The sequence below is a fragment of the Cynocephalus volans genome, chromosome 4, assembly GCF_027409185.1.
Source record: "Cynocephalus volans isolate mCynVol1 chromosome 4, mCynVol1.pri, whole genome shotgun sequence".
Classification (NCBI taxonomy): Eukaryota; Metazoa; Chordata; class Mammalia; order Dermoptera; family Cynocephalidae; genus Cynocephalus; species Cynocephalus volans.
Genome location: NC_084463.1, coordinates 166,914,182 through 166,927,088, shown reverse-complemented (window position 1 = coordinate 166,927,088; position 12,907 = coordinate 166,914,182).

Below are 12,907 nucleotides of genomic sequence, written 5' to 3'. Positions count from 1 at the left end.
GACCCTCCAGCCATCCCTTCTGATCTCTGCATCCCCCACCATTCCCACTTCCTGCTGCAGAAGGGTGTGGGGCTCTGTGGTCTGGAGAGCCGTCCCTCACCGCCTCCTCCTGGTGAGCTCCCATGCGTCCCACAAAACCCAGCTAGCCACCACGGACTCCGCACGGCCCACTCTTTCTGGCCATGGTATCAATCTCCCCTCCGCTGCCCCCTTTGGCTGCTCCTCTGTAACTCCCTCGGGGCAGGAACCACGCCGGTGTGGCCCCTGCTATCCCCAGCGCCCGCCTGGCCTATCTCATCTCCTGGACTCTGCACCCCTCAAGAGCAGGTGTCCCAGTGGCCTCCTCCTCCAGAGCCTGACCCAGAGTGGGTCCGAGGGGTGTGGGAGGGCTTGCACCCAAGCCCCAGTGCAGGGCCAGGCCTGACTCCACCTTAGTCTCTGACTCGGAGGCCTATAGGCCCCCAGCATCCAGGCCGTCCCCCACCCACACCCCGCAGCCCCCAGAGGGCCACATTTGCTGCTGCAGGGGGCTGCCGGGTCCCTTAGTGAGGCAGGCCCCGCCCCGCCACGCCACGCCACGCCCCGCTGGTTTGCTCAGGTGGCCTGGGCAGGACCGCAGCCGGCCCCCACCGCTGGCTGTGGACTTAACCTTTCAGCAAATGTCTTTCACTACAAATATTGTTTTTTAATTCATGTTCCTGCCTGGGCCAGTTGCGCCCGCATGGAGGTGTGTGGGGAAATGGGCTTTCCAGACACTTCCCTGGGCCAGGATCCCTCCAAGCAGGGCTCTGGGCCAGGTGCTGAGGCCAGGAAGGCATCCTCCTGTCTCTTGGTCTGTCTGTCTGTCCATCCACTGTCCGTCCACCTGCCATCCACCCCAGCTGGCCTTCTCCATGTGCCTGCCCCTCCAGGGCCAGCCAGCCATGCCCGACTCAGGGTTGTGGGCCAAACCTGTGGGAGTGGGCTTTGGGGGGTGAGTTAGGAGGAGCTGTCAGGTGCAAAGGCCAGATGACCAGGGACCAGGCACGTGACCGGGGCAGTGGGGGGACCTGTGGGGGTCTGAGCAGCCCCTGCAGTCCCCTCACCTGCTCTCGGCCAGCCCCCGCCTCCCTGCGCAGAGCCCTCTGGCCCCCCTGCCGAGCCCCATCCCCTCCTAGTCACCGCAGTAATTACAGACGCCTGCCCCCGGAGATTAGGAGGTGCTGAGCCGCCTTGATCAAATGGAGCCTTTTCTCTCTCAGCTGCTGCTCCCAGTTCTGGGCTTAATAACCCATAATGACGGTGCACCCGCTCCGTGGCACCACTGCCCGCTCCCACGCCAGCACTGGACGCAACCCCGGCCTCAAGGCTGCTCTGCCCACAGCAGACGCTATGAGGCCTGGGGACTGCTCCCCCGGGCACCCAGCCTCGCCAACTTCAGGGACTTCCCAACCCCAGGCCCACTGGGGGACCCACAATGAGTCCCAAGGGACTGGAAGTGGAGGGGGCCACTGCTTTGGGTCCCCTGGCCTAGATGGGCATGTCCCACAGCTCCCAAAAGTTCTTGTCCTCTGGCCCTGCAGGGCCCTAGCCTCGGCCTGACTATGGTGGGCTCAGGGCTCAGGGGACCCTCACCCTCCCCTTCCCGCTCGTCCTGGCAGCCAGTCCACCCACGGCCACACACTGACCCCAACACCCCCGGTAGGGCCGCAGCAGCTCTGCGGAGCCACTGTGGGGAATCACAAGCAAACGGTCTGAGGGGACATGTTCCCCAGCAATCCAGGGTCAAAGGTCGCCTCCAATTGGTTTGAGCAGATGAAGCTCTTCATCAGTCAGTATCATTTGCATTTTCTTGTAAGCACTGGGCAAATGCACACGTCTGTACAGCACATGCACACACACGCACTCACACACACACAATGCATTCACAAGCACAGCACACACACGCACTCACACACACACACAATGCATTCACGAGTGCACACGCACATGCACGCACAAGCACAGCACACACACGCACTCACACACACACAATGCATTCACGAGTGCACACGCACATGCACACACAAGCACAGCACACACACGCACTCACACACACACAATGCATTCACGAGTGCACACGCACATGCACGCACAAGCACATGCACACACACGCACTCACACACACACAATGCATTCACGAGTGCACACGCACATGCACGCACGAGCACAGCACACACACGCACTCACACACACACAATGCATTCACGAGTGCACACGCACATGCACGCACGAGCACAGCACACACACGCACTCACACACACACAATGCATTCACGAGTGCACACGCACATGCACGCACAAGCACATGCACACACACGCACTCACACACACACAATGCATTCACGAGTGCACATGCACATGCACGCACAAGCACAGCACACACACGCATTCACATGCTCACACACACACATACGCACACGTATCCAAAAGTGCACACATGCACACACATTCTCAACCACAATACACATTCACACACACATTCACAAGCACCACACACACACACGCATGCACACATATTCACAAGTGCACACATGCACACGCATTCGCAAGCACAACGCACACACATACATTCACACACATGCACACACATGCACACATACGTGTGTGCACACACTGCCCACCTTGACCGCAGCAGGGACAGTGAGGCCTGCGTCCCTCCCCTCCTGCTGGCCACCCAGCCTGGGGCTGCAGGGCCTTCTCTCTCAGTCTGAGGAGGCACCCCCTTCCCCCCAAGATGCCCTGACAACGCAGAAGGAGGGTGCCCGTCCTCATCAGACCCAAATGCCAGAGCCATCAGCCCTAATGAGGCCATCACATGGAGCAGGCGGGCGGAGAGTATCGACGAGACGGGCCCGGGGCCGGCCGCCCTGCAGTCGATCGGAGGCGCCTGGGGGTAATTGGGCGTTTGGAAGTCAGACCTCGCAGCCGCAGGCTCTGGCCTGTCTCTCCTCCCACACGTGCCCTCTTCCACCCCCATCCATTCTGCTGATGCCCGCCTGGGCCTCCGCGCTCCCCACCCACCAAGCCCTGTCAGGGCCTGGGCATGGGAACGTGTCTGTGTGTACACACGTGTGCCTGCTGGTAAGGCATTCATATGAGAGTGTGCATGCACCATGCATCCACATGCATGACACATATGTGTATACAGCAGGGGCTCAGAGGGCCTGGCCAGCCATGGACACGTGGTGAATGGGGTGACCCCTGGCTCCTGTGTCCCTCCAGACCCTTACACAGTGTCATGGCCAAGGATGCTGGCCAGCCCTGGGTTCTGCCCGGTGGTCTTGGTGACTCAATCAGACCGCTGGCCCCTACCCGCCACCCCCTCCCATGGGCTCGTGACAGTCTCTGACAAATTAGCCGGATGAAAAGCAGTGAGAGAGACATTCAGTTCTCATTAGTCATTCACAGAGGCGGCAGCTGTGTTTTGACAGCAATCACATCTAATTGCAGGACCACTGCCTGCCCCGGCCCCCCAGCAGCACAGTGCCACGGGCTTGGGTCCCAGTCACCTGCCTGTGGCAGGGAGGGAATGTGTTTCTGCCATTCTGAACTGGAACAGGTTCACACCAGGGCACACAGTGGTGAGGGGCTACTTGTCCCTCGTCCTGTCTGCCCCCGACTCCCTTCCCATCACAGGGGTGGCACAGAGGCCCCTCCCCCAAAGGTAGCCCTGCTCTCAAGGCCCTCCAGCCCTGCTTGCTGTGGGACCATCTGGCCCTGGGCTGCATTAGCAGTGACACAGTGGCCAAGACACGGGAGGGGACAATCTAGCTGGGCTCAGCGTGGCTGGAACACACCGTGAAACCTCTTGGGGACTTGGATAGGCAGCAGGTCTTCCCAGGGGGATGGACCCCGTGGGAAGGCATGGGAGGACAGCGAGAGGCACTGGAGCATTTGTAGCAGGCACGCAGGCTCAGCAAGGGGCAGGAGGTGTCCTCAGTGCCACCGATCCCAGGAGCTGTCAGAGGGAGGAGGCACAGCTTTGATGTGCCAGCCCGAGGGGAGGCCTCGGAGGCAGCCAGGAGGGGACACGGGAGAGAGGCCGGCATGCCGTGTTGGAGTTAGGGAAATGGACCAGAGACGTGATGACCCGTGCACCACCCTAGGGCCCATCTGGGCGGCCACTGTGGGCTCCTCTAGGTCTGCTGTCACCCACCCCCGGCCCTCTGCAGCCCCATGCCCTCGGCCAGTCATCCATGCAGCCTCCTGCGGCCCTGCTCTGGGGGCAGCTGGGCTCGAATTCAGGAGCTTCCCAGGACCGAGGCACCCCCTCTCTGTGTTTTGTCCCCAAATCCTGCTTTTCCTCCTGCACCGGCCTCCTGCAGAAGCCCCACCCAGGGAGCTCACCTCCTGGCCACGTTTCCTCCTAGGGGGAGGGGACAGTGGGCGAGCAGCCCACACGTCCTGTTTCTGTCTCAGAGACGACTCAGTGGTGACCCCCTTCCCCTGGTGGAATACGAGGTCCCCGCTGTAGTGTCATCGTTCTTCAGGGGACACCACGCGTGTCAGTGTGGCCTGTAATCATCTTTATCCCCCATCCATGCTCGTTTGAAACTTCACCTCCTTGGGCTCTGGAAGGCCAGAGCAGGAGGCCACACTGGCGTGAAAACTACGGGTGCAGAAACGAAGGCACCGGGAAGGGCGACCCACGTGGGACAGCCAGTGGGAAACCGAGGCTCGTAGAGAAAACCACTGTGGACAGTCACACAGCGGGTGAGGAGGGGGCCTTGCTGGTTCCCCTAAACGGTGCCGCCTCAGCCTGGCTGGGGTCTTCCCTGGGCTGCCCCCTGCCCCCACGCCTCGGTGCCTGGCCTGGACCCGGTCGTGTGTCCGTCCTTCTTTGGCCGAGCTCTGCCTGCTCCCCCGCAGCTGGGATCCTTCCTACAGAACCAGTGGGGCTGAGACAAGGACCCCGCCAGCGTCGTCCCCCTCCAAGTGGCTCCCAGGTGCCCCGGCTGGCCCAGCCCCGGTTTGGGGCAGGGGCAGGAGGAACACGCAGGCACAGTCACTTCAGGCACCTTCCGCTCACCCGGGGGCTCCTCGGAGCCCCCGCCTCCGGTTGACATTTCCCGGCTGCGGTGAGGCTGACCCGGCTTGCCGTGATATTTAGACAGGGCTTGTTTGCCCTGAGATTACTTTGGGGCTGACACCCGGGCTGGCTTGCTTTGATCTGAAGCTTGTTTTTAATAAACTTGTGCCCAGCTCAGTCATTCCCTCCAGCTGCAGGCTCTGGCTCCCACCTGGGCCAGACGGTGAACTGAGCACAGGTTTTCCTTGGGACCATGATGGGGCCTCAGTTTCCACACTGGGAGCTGATCCCACGAGGTTTCGGCTCCAACCCCCCCACCCAGCCCACAGGTGAATGGATGAATTCATTAATCCATTCACCCAAGAAGCATTTCCTAGGGGTACCCTTTGGGTAACACAGGGTCCCAGCCTTTGGGGCTCTCATAGTCTGGGGGAAGGGGACGGACCCATGGACGGATCCTTACAACCAGCGCAAGTGAGACCCTTCCAGCACCGAGCCCCTCCTGGGGGGACTGCCCAGAGCAGACCCCAGGCAGAGTCCTGAACTTGAGGGGGAAGCCCATGTCCTCCCTGCCCCCACCCCAGCATGGCCTTGGAGGTCAGCAGAAACCACCACTCTCCAGGCAGGGAGTGGCTTGTGGTCAGCACAGCTGGTGGTGGGGGGACAGGGGAGAGAGAGGGATGCAGTCTGGACTTCTGCCTCGACCCAAGGTTCTGGGAGAGGATTCCAAACCCCTGAAAGTTCCCCAGATTTCTGGGCCTGGGGAGCCTGCAGAGGTCCCTCTGAGCCTTTGCTTCCCTGGAGGAGAAAAAGTAGCCAGGAACCAGGCAGCCTGCTCTCCTGGCCGGCGGCCTGAGGGAAACCGAGGACAGGGAGGTGTTCTGAGCCACTGGGAACCAAGCAAAGGCCACGCCAACCCCCAGTAGCCAGGAGAAGCCAGGTGGGCCCCTGGGGCGAAGAACTGTCACAGAGGCCATGGGGGACCCTCATCCAGTCCAGTCCAACTGGGGAGCAAGGGGTGCCTGGGAGACAGAGCAGGCAGAGGGAGTGTGCATGTATGGGCAGCATGTCCCGGGGGGCTGGGGGACTCCTGGACTCTGCTGTGGCCACAGGAGCTTCCAGCTACTTCCCTGCCTCCCTCAGCCCTCTTTGTGCATATGGCGTGAAGGTCAGCCTGGGCCAGGTGGCATCTCAGGCATGGAAGCCCCTCCTTGTGCAGCTGGCGATCCTGCAAGGAGACAAGAACGCGCCAGGCAGAGTGAAGGGCATGGGGCTGGGGGGCCCTCTGCAGAGCCAACCTCAAAGCAAGGACCAGAGAAGGTCTCCTGGTGGAGGGCACAGCCCGTGCAAAGGCCTGAACACAGGAGAGCTGGTGTCATGTTTGGACCCTCCCAGCCTCATGCTTCCCGGAGCCCACCTGGGTCCCCACACAAGTGCATGCACCTTCTGCAGGCCTGCCCCACAGCATTGTGCTCACTGCAGCTGTGACTCTCTGCTCAATACAGGAGGAGCTCAGTGTCCCTGGGCTGGGGTTTCAGGACAGGCCTCTGGGTTTCCAGCTACTCCCTGAGGTCTCAGGCCCCCTCCTCTGGGCTCTCCTCTGGAGGAAAGTTACTGTTGCCAGTTAGACCTATTTTCAGCACCAACTTGGGGAAAATGAGACCACAGGGGCTGGGTTATGCAAGTCCAGTGGCTGGGCATGCTCAGTAGAGAGCACAGAACATTCTAGAATATGTCTGGTGCATGTGACCAGGTCTGACCGATGAACCTGCTCCAGGAAGAGACCGACTGAGCACGTGTAAGACTAAATGTTCTGTAACTGGGAGCCTCCCCTTAACTGAGTGTTCATTAGATAGAGAAACTGTAGAAGCCAATCCCAGCAGAAGGCAAGGCTGCTGCTCGCTGCCCTGGACCCGGCTACACTCCGCCCTGCCGCGCGTGTTTCTCTCTCTTTGTGTTGAACTTACTTTGAGCAGCGGCTGTGCACTCCCTGGAGCCAGCTGCGCTCTGTACTGAGCTTTCAGTGTGTGTTTCTTGCCTTTGTGTTGGACTCGGTGTCTGTACTGAACTTGCTTTTGTGTTAGACTTGGTGTGGGCCCCGCTCAGTCTCCGCAGCATGCCGCACCCTCTCTGTGGAACCTGCAGTTCTTATCTGTTAAATTAAACCTGTTCTCACTGTCTGCTGTGACTCTGCCCTTGAATTCTGTCCTGTGGTGGAATCAAGGACCTGGTAAGAGGATGAGGTGGGGTGAGGACATGGCCCTTTCATCCCACCTGGCAAGGTGGGCCCTCCGAGTCCTAAATGAATGAACAAAGAGGGCAGGCAGTTCAGGGCCATTAGGCTCAGAGACGGTCAGATGGGGTGGTGGGGTCCCCTCAGCGCCTGCCCATGCCACACCGGGTGTGCTGGGCCGTCCGGTGACCTGGAGCTCCCCCCGCTCCAGCCCGTTCTCCCTTCTCCGTGCCCCTCACTGCCCACCCCTCCCGGGCAGGGGTGCCTCAGCCCCCACCAACCACCTCCGCCCCTCGCCACCCACCTCCATCCTGACTGCTCTTTGCATTTTTGGGGTTATTAACAATAACCATTGTGTTTACCATGGTGAAATGAAAGTAACAAAATTCACCATCTTAACCATTTTAAGTGCACCACTCTGTGGCATTCAGCACATTCACACTGTCGTGCGGCCGTCACCACCGTCCATCCCAGAACGTCCTCATCTTCCCAAACTGAAGCTCTGTCCCCGTTTCACACCAGCTCCCCAGCGCCTCCCCAGCCCCAGCACCCACCGCTCTACTTCTGTCTCTGTGGATCTGACGACTCTGGGGACCTCATGTGAGTGGAGTCACACAGTACTTGTCCTTTTGTGAGTGGCTTGTTTCGCTCAGCACAATGTCCTCAATGTCATCCACGGTGCAGCACGTGTCAGAAGGTCCCTCTTCTTCGGGGCTGCATAATATTCCACTGTGTGGATTGACAACGTTTTCCTCATCCATCCGTCCGTCCGTGGACACCCGGGTGGCGCCCACTTCTCAGCTGCTGTGAACCCGGGTGGGCTAACACCTCTTCAAGACCCTGCTCTCAATCCTTTTGGGGATATATCCAGGTGTGGAATTGCTGGGTCATGTGGTGATTCTATTTTTAATATTCGGAGGAAACATCATTCTGTTTTCCAAGGTGGCCGCACTGTTTTACATTCTCACCGACACTGCACGAGGGGTCTGATTCCTTCATGTCTACATTATGGTTTTTAATTTTAATTATATGAGCAACAGGTTCTCCTTTGAACACGTACTCACACACGTGCACACACACGAACACACACACACAGGAATGAAAAAGTCCCCCGTGCTCCTGGCCCCCCAGCTCTGGTGCTGGAGGCGACCCCGCCAGGGAGGAGTGTCCCGGCCTCGGGGCCTGCAGCAGTGTTTGCCAGGACCTTCCCGTGCCTTCCCCAGTGCCCCGCCACGCTCTGCCAACATAACCCAAGAGTCGCTTCCCAGGTCTTCACCGACACTTGATATTATCACACTTTCCCCATGTTTTTGCCAACATGGCAGGTGTGACATGGAATCCGACTGACACAGAACCTGTGTGTCTGGGGCCCCTGGGGCTCTGTGTCCTGCACCCTCTGCCCTCACCCCATTTTCTGTCTGGTGTTTGTGTCTTCCATACCGAGACCTAGGAGTTCTTCATAGGTTCTGAACACGAATTCTTTTTTGCAAGAAAATCTTCTCCCGGTTCCTGGCCCTCCCTTTGCTGTGTTTGCAGAGAGTTCTGTCATTGGGAAGCGCTCGGCTTTGATGTGACTCGGGGGAGCCGGGAGTGTCCCCCCTTTCCTTCATGGCTTTTGCAGTCTGGACGTTGTCCCGGACCCCATCCCAAACAGAGCACCGCCCCCCGAGAGGGGAAGGGCCACCCCCGGCGTGCTGGCGGGGCTGTCCTCAAAAACACATCCCGCGTGGCGGTGCAGCTTTGCATCTCAATGACGACAAACAGCAGCCGTGGTTTCCCTTCTGCAGCTGCACACGGGAAGCTGGGCAGAACCTCCCGGACTGCGGTGTGCCCATCCATGAGTCCCAGGGTGGTGGGGACAGCATGGGGGGCTTAATGTCCAGGGCGGATGCTGAGATTTTGATGTTTATTAAAAGGGTCAAGGGTTACAAAAGGCAGAGAGGCACCGTCAGAGCCACAAGTGTTGAGATACACCAGGCGGGCTCCTGAGGACAGAGCGGGCGAGGGCCTTGCTTTCCATGGTGATGGGGTAGCTGACGTGTCTGTCTGGTGACTTGAGCCGCCTGACTCTGTCCAGGCCGCCTTGTGCCTGCTGCTTCCACACCGGCGTAACTCCCATTAGGGTTGGGATAGGGACTGTCAGAGCTCAAATTGTCTGAGGGCTCTTCGGGAGGGGATGGGAGCCAGGGGCCTGGGCGTGTCCCTGGACTCAAGGCCGATGTAATTACTGCTTCCCTGACAATATCAGAGCCTGTGCTCGGCGTCGGTTCCAGAGAAGTAGCTGCAGAAATTCAATCCACCTTTGCAATTTCCCAAGGAAGCCAGGGGAGATTAGGCTGGAGCCTGGGCGGGGACATGGGGGCGGGGGGGTGCAGGCAAAGGGGTTGCGAGGGGCGTCCAGTATCGGATCTCAGGGTTTGCAAGGGGCAGGGGCCGCAGCGTCTCCAAACGACTTCCTCTGGAAGGACCACTTCCCTGTGTCCAGATCGTGACCTTGTGCCCAGGTGGAGATCCCTGCGGTTTGGGGCTCACTCCCTTCTTCTGCACCACCTCCTCTGACCTCAGTCACCACCTTCCTTCAGTGCCACCCCACTGGCCCCTCGGGCCCAGGGTCTCTCTCCTTCTCCACGACCCTACTGGCATTTGGGGTTACAAACACACACCATGGTATGTGCAGCCATGCTGCAGCTCCACAAGACCCCCTCCATGGGCAAGGACCCCCAAAATGTGTCCAGAGGCCTTGTGCTGGGCCTCTCACACCCCACTCTCTCTCTTCCTGGCCAACATCTCCAACACTGGCACTTCAGTGATCTCACCAGACGCACGTTTCCTTGGTCACTCTCTCACTCAGACGTCTTCAATGGCTCCCACTGCTGGCCTGAGCCGGCCTTTTCAGCACTGCCCTCCCCCACCCACTTCCTTCTGCCCACACCCCCCTCCATTCTCAGAGCCCACAGGAGGGGCCTCCCTTAACCCCATAAGTAACATTTTCAGACATTGTAGGACCTTGGTATGTTTGAATATTAACTTCAACCAGCTTCAGATGCACCAGGAGAGCTCCTTGTATAAATGGCCCCAGTGAAAGGCCTCCTCAGACAGGAACCACTGTCACAGCATCAGCGGGTGCCACCTCGACAGCCAGCACTTTGGCAGTATTGATCCAAAGTATACACATGTATACTCTCCGAGCCAGCAGTTACACCAGAACTTGTCCTCCAGATGAAGTCACGGCAACGTTGGCTGAAAAGGCCGACGACTATAGCCACCCAGATTTCCCTGGAGGGGGCTGCTTACACAGGCAGCTGTGTGCAAATGCAGAGAAAGGCATGAGATCTAGGGATGGGGGATTGGGAGCCCCTTCCAGGATGGAGAGCCTGGGCCAGACCGCAGCAGGGAACTGCTTTCTGTGACAAACTACCAAAAAGATGGATGTCTAAGTGTGCACAAACACATACCACATACAACCCCCACATATGTACAAACATGCACACACAACACTTGTGCACACACATGCAATGTGTGCACATATACACATGCATGCAACACGCACGCATATACACACGTGCACTGTGCAACATACATATACACACATGCACCATGCACACACCCCATACACACATGCAACACACACACATGAAACACATGTGCACACCTCACACACAACATTCATATACACATGTTACATATCCCATACACACGTGCACATGTGCAACATGCACATGCATGCACACACATGCACGCACCACACACATCCCATATGCACATGTACATACCAGCAACCATGCAACCTGTACACACATGAAACACACCACATGCACCCAGTACATACGTACACTCATGTGCTCCATCCACAGAGACTCAGGAGAGGAGGCAAGAAGCTGGCATATTGTTGTCTCGGGGGGAGGGAAGCAGCCCATCTACTGTGAACCTTGTTCTGGATTTTGTTAAAATGTGTGTATTAGTCCGTTTGTGTTGCTATAACAGAAATACATGAGACTGGGTAATTTATAAAGAACAGAGGTTTATTTGGCTTACGATTTGGGGACAGCTGCATCTGGCATGGGCCTCAGGCTGCTTCTACTCATGGCAGAAAGTGGCAGGCAGCCAGCAAGTACAAGCAGATCACATGGCAAGAGGAAGCAAGAGAGAGAGAGGGAGGTGCCAGGGTCCTGTAAACAACCTGCTCTTGCAAGAACTAATAGAGAGAGAACTCACTCATTACTCCCCCCACCTAAGGACAGCATTAATCCGTTCATGAGCAATCTGCCCCCATGACTCAATCAGTTTCCACATGAGTTGCCACATTCAGGATCAAATTTCTGCATGAGTTTTTGTGGGGACAACACATCCAAACTCTATCAACATGTGTGGCTATCCTATTCAAAAATAAAGAGAACAGAGAGCCTAGAAATACACCCTCACATATACGGTCAGATGATTTTTGACAAGGGTCCAAGACCTTTCGATGGGGAAAGGACACTCTCTTCAGCACACGGTGCTGGGAAAGCCAGACCCTTACCTCACACCATATACGAAAACCAACTCAAAACGGACCAAAGACCTAACGGTAAAACTCCTAGAAGAAAACATAGGGAAAAGTTCCACAACATTAGATTTGGCAGTGACTTCTTAGATATGACACCAAAAGCACAGGCAACCAAAGAAAAAGCAGAAAAATTGGTCTTCATGAAAATTTTAAAACTTTGTGTATCAAAAGATAGTATTAACAGAGTAAAATGGCAACCACAGAATGGGAGCAAATACCACAAGGAGGGATCAGTACCCAGAGCACAGAGAGATCTCCCAAAACTCAACAACACCAAAGCAGCCCAACTCAAAAATGGGTGAAGGACTTGAATCGGCCTTTCTCCAAAGATACAGAAATGGCCAAAAGCACGTGAATGATGTTCAACATCCCAACCATTAGAGAAATGCAAATCAAAACCACAGTGAGATACCACCTCACACCCATTAGGGTGGCCACTGTCAAAAGAAGAGATGATAGCAAATGCTGGGGTGCAGAGCAGCTGTAACCTCATGTGGGAGTGGGAGGTGTGGCCACTTTGGAAAACTGCAGTGTTTCTTCAAAAGGCTGAAGCTACACTGCAGGAAGCACCCCGGGCTCTCCCAAGTGGGGCAGTGGGGGGACAAGGGCCTCAGCCACGCCCACCTGACATGTGCACCCAGCCCAGCGACGACCACCAAGCTGCAGCAAAAAGGGCCCTGGATTCCCAAGCTAGGGTGGTGGGGGGCAAGGACTTTTGTCACACCCCCCTGACATCTGCACCCAGCCCAGCAATGACCAAACCACCACTGGAAGCCCCCTGGTCTCCCCTGTGGGAATGTGGGGGGTGCCACAGGCCTCAATCCCACCCCTCCTAATTCCTCCTTCTTCCATCGTATTTCCTTCCCTTCCCCTCTCCCCCTCCCTCCCAACTGCTCCGCAACATCCTAGAATGGAAAAAAATAACAATATTAATAAAAAATAAATAAATAAATAAATAAAAACAAGCTGAACCTAGAGTTACCGTAAGACTCAGCAATTCCCCTCCTAAGCGTGTACCTGGAAGAGGTGGCAGCCTCCATCTGCGCAGAAGCTCATGTGTGCGTGCGTGGAACTGTTCC